General features: G+C 38.9%; 1 protein-coding gene across 10 annotated transcripts in view; it reads right to left on the bottom strand.

Annotated features, from left to right (window-relative positions):
* Positions 1–18709, bottom strand: part of DGKH (diacylglycerol kinase eta) — a 176990-nt gene that overhangs the window by 108458 nt on the left and 49823 nt on the right. The window contains exons 1-2 of one of the 10 annotated variants that reach the window (XM_080554967.1): positions 11806–18235; positions 9779–9917 (exon numbers count right to left, since the gene is read on the bottom strand). The exons of 6 other annotated variants lie outside the window; for them this stretch is intronic. The gene's annotated coding sequence lies outside the window, so the exon portion shown is untranslated. Of the gene's footprint in view, positions 1–2193; positions 2355–9778; positions 18236–18709 lie in introns of those variants that run through there. 3 more of the 10 variants (XM_080554966.1, XM_080554956.1, XM_080554965.1) reach the window with 3 other exon arrangements.

Genomic DNA, 18709 nt, shown 5'->3' with positions numbered 1-18709 from the left:
AATCTGTAAACCTGCAGACAGGAGTAAGAGCTGCTTCCCTTGTCAAAGTTGAAAGCTTTGATGAAGCCAAAGAGAGTGTCATAAATGCAGCTAATCCATCCCTGCTCAGCAGAATCCCTGTAGGTCTCAGGACTAGGTGAAGGCAATACTGATTGTTTTTTAGGTATCCAAAGTATTTCCCCAGCAAGGTTAAGGAAGAAACCAAACCTTCACCCTGAAGGGTGACATGGAATAAGCATTACCTTAAATGTTGGCATTTATCAGCTACATCCCAATTTCAAAATTCTGTTTCATCTCCTCATTCACCAGCAAAACCAAAAGGAAGGGACAGAGAACTTGGTTGTTAATATATTAACTGCTGCACATAGGAAATTGTTGAATTTCTTATCACTCTGTTGCAATTTCCTCATACCTTCCAAGTTTGCAGCAGCACAGACTATCAGTCACATTATGGGAAGTGGGAAAGATGTGACATCCTGCCCAGAGACAGGCATCGCACAAAGACTCCTTAGGCCATGTGTTCTATTTCCAGAGCAAAACTCTGGAAATAGCATCACACACCTGGTTGTGTGAAGCAGTCTGGAGGCTACTGTGAAATGGTTCGTTCACTGACCCTGTTTAAAGAACATCCTTATGGATGTGAAACCCTCTAAAGTACCTGAAAGACAACAATAAAACATTTTTAATATCTGTTTTTTTAAATATCTTTCAAAATATTGAAAGCAAACCTAGTAACTGAGGAAATGTTAAAATAAAAGCAAAGAAGGTAAAGAACACAAACTTCAAACAGAAAAGAGCAGACAGTTGTGATGGTGCCACTACAAGCACTTCCTACACATCTTTTCACTCCCCTAAAGCTACCAAACTGAAACTTTCTGTTACCGATTGCTCAAGACTTGAAAAACGGTGCATTAGCTTACTCCTTCAACAAAGCTGTGAACACATGGGTGCTACCCTAGAAGAAAACTATACGTTCAAATACCAGAAGAAAGAAGAGAAACAAACAAACAAACAAAAAATTAAAAAAAAAAAAATCTACTGACAACTTCCAGCAAGGTTTTTAAGACAGCAGTCTCAAAAACACTGCATTTTAACTGCATGAGAAATATTGCCTCCATAAAGCTGTAATGGCACACACGTCTGTATGACAACAGACTTTCACAGATGCTGTGAAAGTCAGACTGATCTATTAGCAAACTGAATTTTTGCCAACATAAATTATATCAGTTGTCTGAAAAATTATAAGCTGTACTAGAAAAGAATTAAACAAGCTCTACTAGAAAAGCTCTTGGTGTTTTTTGGCACAGTTTGTTTAGATTCCTGATGCAAAAATAAGAATAATCATATCCTGACCCCATGCAGACCATGACCAATGCTTCTCTTGGGTTGCATCTAACCAGAGGTTCAGGTTCTGTGAAAAAACACTGGCTGAGCAGATCTGCAAGAGCACGTGTCTAAAACTAATCCTGAAGGAGTCGAGTCTAAAAGGTTGTTATTAACTGTCAAATTAATTCATCAATGGCAAAGAGATGATCAGATTGCATCCTTCAATCACTTCATAATTTTAAAGCTGGACAGAACAAGGAGGTTCACTTAGTTGGAGCTGGTGTCAAAATCCAGGACCTTTGCATTTCATTTTCAGGAGAACAATTCAACTACCAGCTGGCCCCAAATCTTTACCAAATCCAATGTGTTTAAGATGAGAACATGAAAATAAACTCAGTAAAATTCCAGCACAGACTGTGCTCTTCCACCCTGCTTTCTGACACACAGACAGCAAACACTTCTGAATTAAACAGGAAAACGTGAAGAAGTCAAGAGCACAACAGCAAATAAAGAGAACTCTTCTGGCCAGCATCATGCTTTTGGAAACAAAGTCAAGCTTCACGGAGTTAAAGATTGCATTATTTAATACAGTGGTAAAAGTACTCTTGTTCATTAGAAAATATATACCTGTTTTAAAAAATAAAGTTGCTCAGAGCTCCAAATACCATAGACCAGTAAACAGAAGAGTCATCATTTTTGATTGATATATTTACTGACCGGGCAGGTGTGATTTTTAAACAAGTTTAAAAAAAGCCACTTAGTTCCAAACATTTATCTTGGAGTAAAGAAATGAGGTATTTTAGGCAAAGAAGACTGGGATCGAGCTTTCCAGATTCAAAACCCCTCCCCTCTGATTCATTAACTAACCTTGGAAAGCCTTTACCATCTTCCAGCACTCCAGTTTCCCGGGATATAAAGTGCAGATAATGCCTCTGCCATCAGAGAAGGCGAGGAAGTATTTATTTAGCCTTTGGACACAGTTTGATCTCCGAGCATTTTGCAGTGTGCCAGGTTATTTTCAATGCATCCTGCAATGGATATAAACCAAATGATCACAATTCACACAGAAAGCACGACTTTTTGCTTACTAGAAGCTCTAGCTTTATAGTCATGACCTCCAGAAGCATAAGTATTCTCCTTATACCTTCTCTTTCTATATCTTTCCAACAAAGAATACCATACTTAAAAAATAATAAATAAATAAGACCCACAGTTTACCACAAGATGTGAGTTGTTCATGTTGGTTAAAAAATATTTAAGATCAAATGTTCTAAAAATGGGAGTATTCATACCACAAGATTGGCCTGTTTCACAAATGCCAATGGAAAATCAGTTTCATGAGCAGAAAAAAAATCTGAAAACCTTACAGGAAGTGTGATATTTAAATCTGAGATGCAATAATTTTCAGAATGCAGTGGTGTACAGAATGGACAGAATGCAGAGGTGTACAGTCATCCTTCAATAATTTTAATATTTCACTTGTGCAAAATCTGCATATTCTGGCATATGTGAAGAATCAGGTTTTTTGTACAATTTTTTCTCTATTACCCCAATAAAGCGGGGGATAGTAAAAGTCTTCAAGCATGTAGAGAACAGTTTTTTTTTCTTCCACTGATGTGTCACATCTCTACCAGTGGAATATACAAATCAGCCTATTCTATTTACTGCCATCAGAAATTTGCATCTCCAGAGCCACAACAAAAATAGGGGTGCGACAGCTTCTTTCCCCAGCCAGCTAAATAACTTTGTCCTGTTTTGCTTCAGTGCTGCTTGATCCAGAGCAGGGCTAAATCTACCATTCACTGCTGAAAGAACACATTTGCAGGCTATCCATCCTCCCCTTCTGCGAGTAAAAGCGATGCTGTTTGCAAGGGAAGGGCAGAGGACAGCTTTAAGTAAATCACTTCTCGTGAAGCGCTTCTTATGAAGTTTGCTGAAAGTATTTTTTTCAGTAAAGAAAATCCAAGAAAGGAAATAATGAGGAGGAAGCCCACTTGAAGCAGTATCACTTTCTTATATTGCTATGTCACTTGTTACAATAATTCGGAAGAACAGTTCCCTAACACTGCTTTGGGGAGTTTTATACAACCATATAGAAGGTCTTTGCCCATCTCCCTGCCTATGGCACACAAGGAACCTGAAAAAAAAAAAAAGTAAAAAATAGGTGCCTACAAATTACGGTCACGCTGCAATGCAAAATACACGTGGTAATCACATTCACTGAGCCCTCTCCCATGGCCGGAAGAAAAATAGAGAGAAAAAAAAGATGCAAGTAGTTCCTCTCCTCACGCAAAAAGTAACACGGAACCACTCCCTGTTTTACAAACATTTTTTTTTCTGATTAGTTCAGACGGAGCACACCCAAACTGCAGCCGCTCTCTCCCCAGCAGCATGACCTCCCACAACCTTCCTGGTAGGCTTATGCAACCAGGAAACCAGAAGCAATTCAGCGCGAGTTGGCTAATTGCGACCAATCGGGCCTTTTTAAATTAAAAACAAATAGCTGTCACCCAATTTAGAACCAGCAGTAAAAAGTCACTTGAAAAAAAAAAAACAATGAGCACAAAGGCACAGTGCAGATTCAGAAGGCTCTGAGCACTCTTCCCATTTTTCAAGCAATGCCACAGAAGCGTTTTACTTGAATTAAATGCTTCTTCCCAGTTGTGATATAGAGACTACTAGCATTCAGTAACCTGTTAGAAATGTCAGGGGATGCCAGGTGTGCATTGCCATCACAGTTTTAAACATACCTTTCACCCCACATTTGCATTAATCAGATGCATGATGCCAAATTATCACTCTAATAAACCCCCATAAATTGCATTTCATTAGTTCTACTTCTACTTAATAATAACCTTCATTAGAAGACCGCTTTAAAATTAATGTTACGGTAACTTTCTAAGGAAATACAGCCTCTTTGAATATTTACACCCAGACTAAAAGGCTTATGTATAATTCTCGTAAATATGCGTGAACAGAGAGAAGTTTCCAGTGTTACCAAACGATGGAAGAAGAACATGTTTGCACATTGAAACCTGAGTGTGAGCACCAGTGATGGACATGATGCTTACACAAATCTTTTCCACTACAAGTATATCTGCATACAGAGAGGCCCCATCTCAAATCTTCTCCTCTGTAGGTGGCATCAGGCTACCAGAGTTTTTCTGTCATGCTGATAGAGCATCTTCTCCTGGTGGAAGATGATATTCCTCCTGGTCTTTGTCTGGGATCAACGGGTTCAAACCAATTAACAACAAAGCAGCAGTAGGAATTGGGACAAAAATCGCCATCTGTAGACAACTTCATGGGAAGTCTGAGGAACTAGAGACCCTCTCAAAGAGCAGGTTTTTAGGGAAGGGATGGAGGGAAAATCAGAGCCAAAACAGTCCCCATTACATCACACGCACTGACACCTCTTCCAAAAACGTGGTTAAAGGAGCAGGTGAGGACAGAGAGTTTTCTACATAGCCAAAGGGAAGAAGCATGAGAAGAAGAAGAAAGGTCGTCATCTAATTGATTCACCTAAGTGATCTCACCACAGCAAAAGATCTCAGGCAAACGGCTACATTTTGCTATATTTTGCTAAAAATAGCCACTCATCTGAAGCACTGGACTGCTGAAAATGAAAACATACTGTTTTTTTTAAGCATAGGTGACTTCAGATATGAGAAACTTGCCTTCCCCACAGTCTGGTTAACTTTCTGTCTCCATCTGCTGGTACATCACATCGCTATGGTAGGTAACTGGATATTTTAAAACATTTTTAAAGTCTAAAAGGGTCATGCAGCTGCCATTAGCGTCAGCAGAATTACAGCTGGAAGTTGGTGAGAAGACAAGCCCATTAAAAGTTTCACCTCTACAACTGCATCCAGCATCACTCCACGTAGGACAGACAGTGACGGATGCCTGGAGCTGAAACAGATACACAGAGTGCCCAAACGGTTCATCTTTACCACATTTAAGTAGTGATTTACTGTAAAAAGAGTAATGAACATGCTTTCCTTTGGTCTTAAGAAAAGCCTCCCCTTTCACCACCATTACTAATTCACTCTTATTTTCTCACACAGCTAAAAATGATTTCAAGAAAATCCTCAAGTTTATACACAGAATTTTCAAATAATAACAAAAGTGAAACTTTTATACACACATACAAAGTAATCGTTTGAAGAGTGATTATAAAGCACCACTGCTCACCACTTTCCCATCACTTTCATACCCGAAGACAAACAGAAATCACTGGCTGATCCCCAAATTGGTCTGTACTCCCACTCAAGCCTGCCGAGAGAAAACCTAGGTCATAAACCTGTTCATAAGCCAGCTCCTGATTATGTTAAACTAACCCTAGGCTCATTGCATCTGCGTTTATTGAGTACCTATTTTTGTCATGACCACACTTAGAATAATCATACCGGGTTATGGGAGGACAATACAGACAGGAGGAAAAAAAAAAAAAAAAAGGAAAAAGAAATCAATATACTCAATAGATCCACATTAATATATCCAAGGTAGCCGCTGTAAGAGATGCCAGCTTGCCGTAAGCTTTCAGTTGAAGCTGCAACTGTGAAGTTACTAAAAATAATTTTTTCTCTTGGAAAATTGATTTTCATTTGCAAGCCAGTCATTGTAGTTTTGCATTAATCCAATTATTTCACTTCAAATTACTAAAAGACAATATAGTAGAATAATTGTTGGGAAATAGATAGGAAGCAAGGCAATTTGTGCTTAATATAGTGAAATAATTGCAAATTAAAAATATAATTTATCAAAATTTACTTTATCTATATTCAGCTTCTTGTCAGGGTATAAGATTTGGTTCAGTAATCTTCATATTAAACAAGAACTGCAGAGAGGGAAGGATTTTTAAAAGGCTCCATCCTTTCAATATAAGAAGAAAAACATCTGGTAAAGATAATTATACATAATCATTTCTAACAACACCGAGTGACAAAGAAGAAAAACAAACAAATACTGACTCTGTGATCCTGATAGACAAGTAGAGCACCCCTTTTTATATTTTTAAATAAAATGCCTCATTTTAGTTTTCTCTTCAAATATCCAAGGAAGGGTAAGGCCTTCGGAAAGGTAGAATACATCTCATTGAACGCATTCTTCTCAACGCACGGTCCAGACAGAAGTCCAGAGAGAGAAGGATGCAAAAAACTATTTTCTTCTGTCATTTAATAGCATTTTGAAAGAAACTGAGGAAGGAGGCAGTTGGCTGTTTTTTGTTTGTTTGTTTTAGATCTGGACGGAGTAAATTGCTCAGTGGGTGACCCAATATTTAGCAAAACAGGAGCTCAGCCAGTCCATGCGCTGGCTGCCCGCTCTATCAGCCAGACCCCGCCTGCTCAAGCAGTGATGCTCCCTGCTTTGATTAGGGTAAGGTATTTATGTTCAGAGAGAAAAATATATCTTAGCTGTTCGGGTGTCCTCCCCTGCAGGCCCGAGAGAGGGAAACGAGTTGTGGCCACCTCTTACTAACATCCTGGTAACACATCTCTGAATTGGGTCTCGGAGGAAAAGAGGCTTCTGAAGACTAAATGCTTTCCTTGTTCAACGGTGGTTGGAACTGAAAGCCCGGCAAAAACACTTCTTCCATCACAAGTAAAAGCCATTTTACTGAATTTTTGCAATGCAAATTTTTTTTCATTTCCATCCTACATACCCAGGAAAAATAACCCGCAAGGAAAACTTGGCTGTATCACATTTATACGGCTCTCAGTATTCAAATCAGATGGTCAACAGCCTTCCACCTTCCCGCCTGTGATGGGAAACTTGAAAATTGCCTCTTGCTTCCTACATCTAAATTCAGAGGGCTTTGCTTAGTATGAGCTGTAGGAAAATCAACACAAGAAGGAGTAAAGTTCCATCAATTCCTACTCAACCCAACTGTGTATCCTCTGGTAGTTTCACATTAAAGATGTGTAATGCCAAAACACGTAGAACCTATCTAGGGTCAGATTCTTCAAACCTGACTTTCTCTGAGAGCATAGCAAATTCACATTTTTTCATTCGTGACTGCAATATGATAAATACAAAAAAAAAAAAAAATCAGGTTTACTCTCTGTGTTAAAGCATCAGATATCTGGTGGCTTAAGGGAAAATGCAAAAATTTCCAAGTAATTTCTGAAGAGATTCTCACAAGTAATAACCTTGACAAATAAAGCATTATTCCTGAGTAAGCATAATGACTTGGTAAAATTAATTACTTTCCCTTTTAACCCGTTAATCATCCGGCTCTCATTCTGGAGGAAGCGCAAAGTTTCATCTGCCTTTGTACTGCAACATTAAACCAACAAAATTGCCAGTGGCAAAATAAACATAATAATACTTCATGTAAGGTTTCCAAGATTCTGGTGGGAGCTCTGTACAGAAGAAGTATTTCTGTACTCTGGGTTACGACATTCTGTTATTTAAATATTAATAAAACAGTGATGTAAACCACATTAGAAAAGAAAACAAATCTTTTCAATTAAGTTTATTTTTAGAACAAGTCCTAGGATTCCGAATACAGCAGCATTTTCTGAACACAGTGTTTTTCCCTTAAGATTTCTAAGTGGCAAGACTCCATAATCTGCTCGGTGGTGGGAGGCGAACTTCTGCAGAAAGAACAGAGGCAGTTTAAAGGGCACCTCTGAACATTTCCAAATGGACAGGCGACGCTCTGAATAGCTGCCACAAACACTGAACGCAATAGCCAGGCAAGGATTAAAAAAAAAGCAAAATTTCAAATTTTTAATGGCATGAAACGCCTAGTTATGAGAATATTTTTCCAAGAGAAGTTAGTAAACTGAACCCTAAGGGATACAACAGAGAATATTAGCTCACAACTCAAGGGAAATGGGGCTAAGCAGTGCTATAACAAACTTAATTTATTCACCAGACTGATGCAATCTGGCCTCGACCAGATTGTATTGTCACATCTCTACATGGAAAAAAAAATTCAAAAGCTGTTATTTTTAGGGGGAAAAATATTTCTTTAATGTTGCTGGACAAAAGCCAGCAGCACAGGGCTATGTCAAGATGATGGAATAACCCAACCTTACATCTCTAAGCATCACGGTCACAGGAAACAGAGGCCAAGGCTAAAATGTGACCTGTGGTGGGAGGATTTAGTTAAATCTCAGGCTTTAAGAGAAGTGATTTCTTTCCAAAAAAAAAAAAAAAAGACATAAATAGTTAAGTACATGGGTCATACTATATTTGTTTAGCAACCATAAAACAACCACTTGCACTCTCCATGCCACGCTTCCACGAGGGAGGTGATGTGCAACTCTCTTGCCTGCATCCTCTGGACAGATCGGCCAGAAGCAAGACTGAGCTCTGAACTTTGCTACTCAATCACAGCAAACGCTACCAAGAAACCGCCGCTCATCCCACGGCCGACTGGCAAAGGTTCTGCTGTGGATTTCTTGGAACTGGATTTTTTCATTCCAATGAAAACACCTGCTGCTGATGGACAGCTGGCATTTTAACAGAAGTATTTGTAATGCCTAAAGTTTAATGCCAAACTTTTCAACGGAAGACCCGAAAGGGTCCGCTTGCACACATTTACAAATTCATTTATACCAAGACATAGGAGGAGCAGGAAGCCCACTGTGTATTTAGGGGAAAAAAAAAAAAAAAGCAGAGTTTGTGCCTAGTATAGGGTTAAGGAGGGAGGCTGGCAGCCAGGAGCAGAAGCCAGGTGCCAACCCCCCCACTTGTGGACTTTAAGAAAACCATTCCTCCTCCCAGCGCCCCGCTCACTGAACGTGCATCTGCGGGCAAGCACGAACAGAACGTGGCTCGGCCAAGTGAATCATAAATACTGCCCTTGCAAAGAATGTGCAGCATTTGTAAATACTCCAAAAGAAAAGCAATCTGTAACTGGTGATATAGAGAGGTTTCCTAACAGGCAAGCCTCTGACACTGTTAGGGTCAAGCAGGCAAAATGCCAAGGGCAAAGAGGAAAAAAGGAAAATAATAAAAAAAAATGCCCTCCCCCCCCCAAATCCCTAAACACCTCTTAAGTCTATGTAATGCTCATGATTCACAGAATCATGCTTCTGATTAGACTGATGTGCCAAGGTTTTCTTTCTCAAGTGATAAACTGGGAAAATTACTGGTTCCAGTTACTGTGTATTGGGAAATCCAATCAGGAAAAACATACCCCAGGACCTATCAGAAGGATTCAGTGTTTAAAACAGAACTTTATTTTTGTGGGTGTGCCAGTAAAAGGGGGTTTGAGCAAAGAGTTTAATTTTTCACACAGAGGTTATTATATATTTAGGTCCATCACTGATGACCACTTTTTCCAGGAATTCTAGCTGTCCCATACAAAGGTATCTGGAAGCATCCCATCAGCAAACAGCCAAGGTATTTCAAAAGAATCACAGTAGTAATAGCAATCACATTTAGTAAAGATCAAATACAGGGATAAACGTCAAAAATAATCATAATAAAAGCTTACTTTTTACTCATAGGAACTATAATAGTAGCAGCAGGATACAGGCTACGTCCTTTACAAGCATAAATCTCTCAAAGGGGAGGGAAAATAGCAGCAGACATGATATTGGACTTCTTCATAGGTCTGGAAGAAAAGCGAACAACTAACAAACATGGGGAAATACATGAAAGAAGGAGAATTAATACAAAAAAAAAATCCGAAAGGCAAAGTTTTTGTAGGCACTCTGAAAAAGTCTGGAACATACTTGAAGAAAAACCTCATGTACATCTGCTTCCTAAATATGAAAAACTTCTTTAGTAAAATCACTGACTCTCAGCCATCAACTAACTTCAAGAAATCCTTGTAGTAATTTTCCACTTAAAACAACTCTGAAAACATAATCTAGCGGATCTGAATTTTATACAAGACTTCAACCTGCAGGTGAGTAATAGCCTGAATAAATGTTAACAAACAAACAAATAAACCCACCACAATTACAGTGTCTTGAGTAAAAAAGATTCTGTGACTTGCTTTTCTTTAGGTACATCTAAACCCAAAATTTCAAGCAGATCTAGCTCAAGTATTTAATGTGAATAAAGTAAACTATCTCTACCCTAGCAGGAGTGGAGACAGGAGGGGCTCGTGACTGAGCCAGTGCTCAGCTTCAGTGAACACATCAAAACTGCGGGTGCAGACCTAGTCTACTACTTTGCTCTAATATCTGAGCAAACTTGTGAAAATCGTAAAGCTTCAAGGGGAGGACAAAAGAAGAAGTAGTACAGAAGGGTTTAATGTCCACCATAAAGGTCTTTAGTGCTCCCATTACGATGATGCCTGATTGCTCACCACAGCACGAGAGCAATTAATGGGGACATGAAAAATCAGCGGTTTCATTACAAACTAGGGAACCATTCTGTAAGGCAAAGAGTTTAAGTTCCCAAAGTTTTAGCTGTGTATTATTCTTTCTAGATTTTTACCGTCCATGAGAGTGTACCCACTACCTTATTTTTAAAATACAACTGATGTAGTTTCGGTTTCACACTTTCCAAAGTACTCTGACTAATAGCAGTGCACCCTGTTGATCAGCACTGAAGACAAATTATTACAGATTTTTAATCCTCTTACCCTGTATACCACACATTTCTAAAATTTGTGCTCATTAAAACACATTGTCTAACGTGTTTTTAATACATGCCCACCTTCTGCTCTCTTCACCACTGCCTGCAAGTTCTGTATAGGGGGCTAAAAGTCTGTTTTTGTAATTGCCTGGATTGGCCCCCACTTTGCCAGCACTGATCACTCCTGATCCTCTTTCACATCAAAACATGGTTGGGACTCTCTGAATATAACAGAGATACCTGATCTGGCAGGTCATGTCAACATAAATGTGCACAAAACCCACGCCATACCACCAGGAAGGAGGTTTTCACAGAAGAACAATCACAATCACTTCTATTCAGGATGTCTGATGGTCTGGTAGTTTAAACTATTGGCCCACAATGCAAGAAATTGGACCAGATGATCTTGAAGGTCTTTTCCAACCTTAATGATTCTATAAATCTAATGTTTGCACTCCATTCCTCAGCTGCAGGCGGCTCAAACCCCCATGTCCCTTTTGAAGACTATAACTTCACCAGAAGCTGCTTAGCCATGAAGCAATGCTGTACTCATCCTGCTGACAACTTAGCACTTTGCAAAAAATAACTAGCAACATCCTAAAGGCTTCTAAAAAGGCAGCATGACTCCATGTGCTGACAGAAAATTTCCCAGAAAGCAGAAGACCGAGGTTCTGACCTCTGCCCCATCAACTGTTCATGCAGTTTATCTTATACAGTCACTGGAAAACTCAGTTATGGGTATGGTTTTTTGTTTGTTGTTGTTGTTTGCTTGTTTCATTTGATGCATCACTCTGTGGGTTTAATACTATGATTTTCCAGACATAAATTCTGGAATTACACAATTACATCTTTTGCCACTCAACTCGTAAGTGAAATGAGCACAATATCTAAAACAAAACAAGAGCAAACTTTTATCCAAAATATGGTTTCTACCTTGGACTGTATCATATCAGAGAAGTGGTGGGACAGTGCTATAGTACCTCCAAAAACGCTGCTTGACCTCTATTCAATCCACAAACTTTGACTGAGTCTACAAAAGGAAGCACAGTTTTATTTCCAGAATGAAACAATCAAAATCTGGTTTCATAGATCTATTTAGACCACAAAATCTTGTAAATATTTAGGTTAGCATCTCAGTCTTACGTTTGTACCTTTTCAAATCCCCTGTCATTATGGTTCTTACTCTATCAACACATCAATTACCTTAACTGCCAGTACCCCAAAATAACTCTTTTTGAATGTCAGCTGCTACATTTTTCACTCCTTTGCCAACTAATACTCTGGTTTTAGCAAGTCAGTTTACAACTTTTCAGGACTATTTTAATCTCTACGTGTACTTTGGTTGCTGAAATTTTGATTTGTTTAAAACAAAGTATCACAGAAAAAAACCAACACCCTTCTATGACATTAACGCTCTACTGTCTAGGCTGCAGATTATCCCAAATAGAGGTTTTCACAAGTTACAGTCATTTACTGTGATGGCCTTTGAGAGGATAAAATTCAAGGCACAACAAAAACACATGATATCCTGTGCTATGCATCCAGATACCCCTGTCATGAACAACGTATACAGGGAAGTACTTCTGAATACAGCTGCCAAATTGCTTTTCTTTCAGCATGAGTTCTCAACAGGGAGCACAGCTTCTATGTTTTAGCATTGATACAGCAGTCCCAGAAGCAGACGTGGCAACCTGCAATGCATGGATCTGATTCAAGGTCCTCTCAAAGTCAACAGCAAAAATTATTTTGTTTTCTATGAGGGGAGGATTAAGTTCTCCAGGAACTCACAGTTTAGCATCTCCTGCAAGTACCTTCACACCCCAGGACCTCCATGGCTTTTCATCACAGCATCCTATCGCATTTTCCCCCTTCTCATTTTCAGCTCAACTGTGCAAGCAGAAAAATCTCCATGAATGTTTGTAATCAAATAGGATGAATATTCCACTTAGATGTAAATTTCAGAGCACTCCAGAATTTTATGCTAACTCAGACACACATGAAGAATTAACCGTATGTGTTGCCCCATCTGTTCCTACTGCACTTTAGATCAGCCCACAAGACAGTTTGGCATGTTTCACTTTCTTGCCACCTAAAGGCAGAATGATATTGTGTTATGAAAAACAATGCATGAGACTAAAATCATACATCTTTCTATACTTTGGGATAAGGACTGTTTCAGCCAACAATGCGAACGTTTTCTTTGGCAACTTACTGGTCTTCAGTTTGTGTTCATTAAAATATTTGTAGTCTGCAAGCACTGAATAAAAAGGAAGTTTATACTTTAGACAAATTAATATATGTGAAAATAATTGCATTATAGAAGAATTCTTATTTTTACTCTTTCTTTCAATAAACAGAGATAACAGACCTACAGCAACGCATATGTAATAGCAATTTACATGTGTTAACTCTTAAGAAGTGAAGTAATATCTACTTCCCAAAATACATTACTTCTAAACAGTAAACAACCAAGACTGAAATGCCAATCATAAATAATTAGTAAACACAATTACCCATTACATTTTTATTTCATTAACATTTCTTTCAGAAAAAAATCGGCACTGAAACATGGTGACATTGTTTAGAACAATGAAGTCTTGGCTTTTACTTATACTGTATATAATAAAATGCTTATATATTTATGGAAAATTTATCCTCAATAGAATCAGACCTGATCCAAGAATCCATGTGAATGTCAAGTGTTGATATTCTATGACATTTAGACTTAGAGAACAAAAATTTCAAAACCAGCCTGCACAACCTACATGAAGGTTTCAAATTTTGCATCAAAAACTGACTCCAAGTATAAAAACACATTTTCTGTATTTCACACATTTGTTTTTCTTTTTAGGTTATATTTACCATACTATGTCTAAAAACAACACTTCTTACAAACTTTCACATCAGCCAATGTGTTAAGAGTCAGCTTAGATGTCTTGGTGACTCTTTGCTAATGTCATCTCACACGAGAGGAGCCTGAGAGATGCAGTGGATAGAAATATATTTTATATCCTGTGTAGTTTCATGTCACAACTGAAAATAAATTAACAAGTACAGAGTTCTTTTGGAATATAGGCAGTGTTGAAAAATTATTAGTTTTATAAAACACTGTAAGAAGCCCAGGAAAAACAGAGCTGCAAATGCATTACTTGTGAATTGGGGATGGGGACTCAATTCCCACCTGTCTCAGCCTTCCTGATTGCTGCACTAGGCAACTTTTCACTTTTCTTTTTTACCTTCATTTCACAGTTGGAAATAGCAAAAATACTTTCTTATTCATAGAAGAATGAAAAGAAAAATTTAGTTATTTTGATGATTCATTCAGACAATATCAATGGGAGTCCTTCTAATATCCAGAATAAGTTAGAGAGGCAGGCATTATTGGCAGAAGTTTCAAATAATTCTTACGCAATACCAAATTACACTGCAGTCTATCGGGTGATCAGAAGTGAACCTTCTATTATTTTAAAAAGCATTCATACAAGATTTCCAGAGAAGTGAAAAGACTGTATAGCATGATGAATTTAACTGCATTATAGCAGTGTTAAATAGTACGTTGTCCTATTAAGTGTTTTTAATATACATCTTCCAAGAAAGTGGTTTTATAATTATATTTTCTGGAAGCATCCAGAGTCAGTTCAATGCCTGCATAGATGACAATAGCCTCTTAATTTACCTCATTAGCCTACAAATGCAGGAGAGTTGCTTACCTTTACACAAGGGAGAAAGCTCTAACTGGAGACTTTCTAGAATAGAATACAGAGTTTATTTTTAAATATAAAACCTTTCTCTCTGTATGTTTAAAAACCTTTACACAAAGCAGACAATTTTCATACGAACTGTTTAGATGAAAAGGATGATTTTAGCTGCAGGAATCCTAAAAAGAATGTTTCAAGAGTGTTCAAATTCATACCTGCAAAGTTGCTCTAGTTTAGTCAGAAATTGAAAACAATAACAAAGGCAGGTACTCTAACCTAGGTAACAGAATGAATCTCAGATAGACAGAATCTCAGGTCTGACTTTTAATCAGAGCAAAGCATCAAGATCAAGTATCTCACTTAGGGACGTTCCCAGTAGTACTTATGGCTTAAGTTATAATTATCCACACTTTAAAAGTAAAATAACTCGAGTTAACCTGCAACACAGTGCTCTGAATTTACAATTTTACTATAAAATGTCTGATTTTTTAGACATGTCATTATATCAATTTTAAAGCTGTGTGCATTTTGACACCGAAATACCTTTGCTGACAACTTCAGCAGTGTATGTATAATTGTCCTAAAGCAATGGTTGATTACCTGCCAAGTTTTCCAATTATTAGTCCTCATGCTCTTCTGACAACATGGACATTCTGGCTTTTTATCTGAGTACCATAAAATCTAGAGAATTTTTGCACCATATCAGGTCATCATGGACCCAACATTAGCTTCCTACTTAAGAGTGAATACACAGTCAGTGAATATTTAGAATAAAGAATTCATATGCATGTGTTATATCCGTTATTAGCTGAGTATCAAAATGGCCTCTTAACCACCATGCCATTGAGAAGAAGTGTTTTAAGGTCTATCTGCACTCTGTCCTGCTTTGTTCATAAACCTCTGATCATTATGTAGGACCAGAGTACTCAACCATAGCTCTATCTCAGTAGTTTTCAACTTTTTTTACTTGAAGACCCCCAACAAGCAAGGTATAGACCTCTGAATAGAGGCTTTACACTCTCAGACAATAGGCCTGCCCTTCTCTATGACTTTTTGGAAGCCTGTATCCCCAGACACTAACTAAAAAATGCTGTCTTTTGAGAAACACACTCCAGCAAGTTAGAAGATAACATTCCAGTTTCCAATATAGCTCTTGGGGCTGTGGTATCTATGAGACTATTTACTGTAAAAACATCACAGTGCTCAAACAGTTCATTTTCTGGGAAATTCCCCATCAGTGACAACAACAATAATAAAATTCCTGGATCTTATCACCAAGAAAAACAAGAGAGATAAATTCATGAAAGCCATGAATCTGAATTAAAATGCTGGATGATACAACACAATATGAAAGGATGAAACTGTGAGGCAGACCATTCATAAAGCTCACACATCTGGCCTACTTCTTACAGGTCACCAGACGAGTGCAGCGGGATCCAGATTCCATTTTTTTTAATGCAATCAGCTCATGATGTTAGATAATCTTCTGTGAGACAGCAGTTGTGTCACCCTAAAACAGGTGAGTGCAAGTTGAATTGGTCTCTTACTCTCTTTTTTCCCTACAGCCGATGACATTCCTTAATAGCAGGTAAAGCACTGATGAAGAATCAAATGCGTCTAAGGAATTTTTGTGATCTCTGGGTAAGGAGAGAAACCTTCAAGGGTTGGTTTCCCAAAGGAAAGACAAAAAATCAGGTCAGGAGAGACAAAATTGAGAAGAGACAAAAGAACTGAAAATTCTCACAGACGCATTTTGGAAATGGAGGAGTTTGAACAGCAATGCTGGATGATAACAAGAAGGCCATGCAGTTAATGATTATCACATACTTTATATGTGTTCTTGCAGTCTTCAGTATTTCAACACACTAGACATGCCCTTTAATGCTCTTCAATCAAGTCCTCTTCTAAGTATTGTAAAATGGCTGAGAACAACAAGAGATTCTCTTTCCTCCCTTAATCCCCTCCTACATTGCTTTAATGCTCATATTTTAACAGAAAGATCTGCCACCATGGATCTTAACAGGTACTGTATTAACATATTGATCTAATCTCATGCAAAGCATTCAGCTTTGCACAATGCACACACCAGCATGGGCCGTGCTGCCAATAAGGCTTCACAGACAAACAAAGCAAGATGTTTCCTGACATGCAGTCCTTGGAAGGAGTCCCTCTGACTGCTCAAAACATTCATTAAACAGCTCATTATGTTACCCATCTATCCTAACACATCCACATGCCTGGATTCCTTGCTCTCAGAAAAGTCTTAACAAAACAAAACAAATCAAAAAAAAAAAAAAAAAAAGGTATCCGGAGAAGGCAGGTATTTTTCCTCTCCTTTGAGCCTGGCCATTAGATATCTCAACTCACCTTTTGGTTTCCCAAATGCACATTCCATTCTAACTCTGTAGCTACTCAGAAAATAGCTGCAGCAGCTTTCTTTCACCCATGTGTCCTTCCAAAAAAGACCGCAGAAGCACAATTTTCTTTGTCATTATAAAAGCAAGCTAAGTCATTCAAAAATTTTCACAATGATGTTCATAAAAAAGACATGCCAATGGTGCCAGTACCATCAGCAAAAATGCCTGTATGGGACTCCACCTTGTGAGCAGCAAAGAAAAGTACTCTGAGCAGCACAGACTTCCCCGGTATGGAATTCCCCTGAGTTTCCACCTACCCACTTCAACCTGGTCAACTATTCATCAGAAGAACACAGGAAGTAAACAAGAATTTTGAAGGTGAACAGGTTTATGCTCCTTGCCTTCCTCAGAGCACTAGCAGATAGCCTGCTTCCGGATTTACAAGGCATATTCAGACAAAACTGTTTCTTATATCTGTGAAAGTCTTCTCATATTTTTAGGATGATCAAGCCACTGCTAGTAGAAAAACTCCGAAGCAGCATCCACCAACAAAGCTGCATACTTGCTGCTCTGGTTCTCATTGCAAAAGTTCACTTAGGACTTGCAGCAGACTGCTTAAAATCAACACTGAGGAAATTAATGTCTGGCAATTTGTCAGCCCTGTTGTTTTTTTACTAGGGCCTTCCTCTACCAGACAACATATGTGACGTTGATGTCCTGAGCATGTATTGGAATTTTTAATAGTTGGAGTTTCATCTAAACAGGGTAACCCCTATTTTGGATGTTGCTGATACATACTAGTTTAAAGGATATCAGTCCTCTTCTTCTTCTTTTTAAGCACAAAAGAAAAACAATCTGGGAGTCATATTTGGTTTTAATGGAGGTATACTGAAAAATTAGAGTATATTAGGGATTGGATTTGTTTGATGTGTTGAATTAACTTAGACCAAAATACTCCTACAGTGTTCAAACAGTGCAGCATTCAGAGAATTAGCAGATCAAAACTGTGCTGGATGTTGACAGTCTGCAGAGGTGGGCTGACAAAAATCTCATGACGACCAACAAGGAGAAATACAGAGCCCTGCAACTGGGGAGGAACAAGCCCAGGCACCAGGACAGGCTGGGGGCAACCCAGCTGGAAAGCAGCTCTGCAGAAAAGGGCCCAGGAGTCCTGGTAGACACCAAGTTGAACAGGAGCCAGCAACGTGCCCTTGACCCTAGGGAGGCTAATGGTATTCTGAGCCACATTAGGTAAAGCATCACCAGCAGGTCAACAGAGGTGGTCCTTCCCCTCTGCTCAGCAGTGGTGAGGCCACACCTGAAGTACTGTGTCCAGTTCTGGGTTCCCCAGTATAAGAGAGACCAGAACATACCAGAGAGAGTCCAACAAGAGCAATTGAGATGACTGGAGTACCTCTCGGGTGAGGAGAGGCTGGGATAGCTGGGACTGCTCAGCCTGGAGAAGAGGAAAGTCAAGGAGGATCTCACCAAGGTCTATAAATACATAAGGGAGGGTGCAAAGAAGATGAAGATGGAACCAGGCTCTTTTCAGTGGTGCGCACTACCAGGACAAGAGGCAGTAGACACAAACAGGAATGCAAGACATTGCTTGTGAACATCAGGAAGTACTTCACTGTGCGGGTGACGGAGCACTTGAATAGGTTGCCCAGAGAGGTTGCGGAGTCTCCCTCCTGGGAGATCTTCAAAAGCCATGTGGACATGGTCGTGGGCACCCTGCTCTGGGTGTCCCTGCTTGAGCAGGGGAAGTTGATCCAGATGACC

Source organism: Anser brachyrhynchus (genome assembly GCF_964034855.1).
Source record: "Anser brachyrhynchus genome assembly, chromosome: 1".
NCBI lineage: Eukaryota > Metazoa > Chordata > Aves > Anseriformes > Anatidae > Anser > Anser brachyrhynchus.
The sequence above is the reverse complement of the archived record's forward strand: the minus strand, read 5'-3'. Positions and strand labels throughout refer to the sequence as shown.